The sequence below is a fragment of the Notolepis coatsorum genome (assembly GCF_963971535.1).
Source record: "Notolepis coatsorum genome assembly, chromosome: 16".
NCBI lineage: Eukaryota > Metazoa > Chordata > Actinopteri > Aulopiformes > Paralepididae > Notolepis > Notolepis coatsorum.
The window spans coordinates 59,353,118-59,354,405 of NC_140180.1; positions in this window are offsets into that span (position 1 = coordinate 59,353,118).

Below are 1,288 nucleotides of genomic sequence, written 5' to 3' on the forward strand. Positions count from 1 at the left end.
GTGTGCCTGCGTGGCAGCAAACGTCTTTGAGTGCTGACGAGGATTCAGCTTCCCCAACCCCTTTACTAACCTAAACCATTAGTGGGAAACATGTGTAACTGACTCCAGATCAGCATTAGAGCGCCACTTCATCATTACAGGGCAGAAAACGAACTAGTATAACGTGACAGGGCGAATACTTAAGTCCTGTGCTAACCAGCTATCCCCAGTGTTCAGTTTCTTCACCACTATATTTAACCTATCCCTGCGCAGGTGAAAAGATGCGACTGCTGTTACCTCAAGTACCGGATGGGACTTGTGCTATGTATGACTTAGGCCCCGTTTAGACGAGCGTTTTGTGAACAGAAACCGCAAAAGTCATCTTGCGGTTTCACTTTTAATTTTACGTTTAGACGAGCGTTTTGGAGTGGAATTCTCCGTGCAGACGACGCTGTAACGACGGAGACCCGCTGTCACACGATTGGCGCATATGTCACATGACGTGCTGTGAAGACCCGCCCTACTCTGCCTCTGATTCGCAGACTGTGGATGGGGAATGTGATTGCACCAAAGCAGAGTCACTCACAGACAGTGGGTCCACTCATGCCGCGGGACAGATTCTTGTGTATTTAAAAGTACTGCCAATGTAGCCTTCAGGTGATCTCCGTTGATATAAGTCATATAAGTCAACAGTCTAAAAAGCCAAAAGTAGCTAAAAAGAAGGAGCAGAAGCTGCAATTCGATGATGATATGGAGGGAGACACGTCAAACTCTGACACGGATGCTGATGCGAGAAGACTTTGTGATGACGCATCAGATTATGATAACCTTGATGATGACCAACTAGAGGACTTAGAATTGCCGGATTGCAATGCTCTGATGGCAACAGATTTTGTGTTGACAAAGCTTACAACAAAGAAAACCAATGCAATGTATGTAGGGCAGGTCCAAAGCCGCATTGTGGATGCTGATGAAACCACATTTGAAGTGAAGTTTATGCGACGTGAGAAACCAAAGTCATTCACGTTCATTTTCCCAAATATCGATGACATATCAGAAGTTTTGTTTGAAGATGTTGTAGCAAAGCTGCCCAACCCCATTCAGCATGGTGGCACAGCACGTGTTGCACGCCATATGATATTTTCAGTCAATTTCTCCTTGTATTCAAATATGCTGCACTAGGTATTGTAAAACAATTCAGCATCTGCAACTGATGGTTTTCAATATTGAATAATATGTTGAAGCACTGTTGTGCGTTTAGTTTGCGATGCATTTTATTCATTATAACCATGAAAATAATACAATGTTA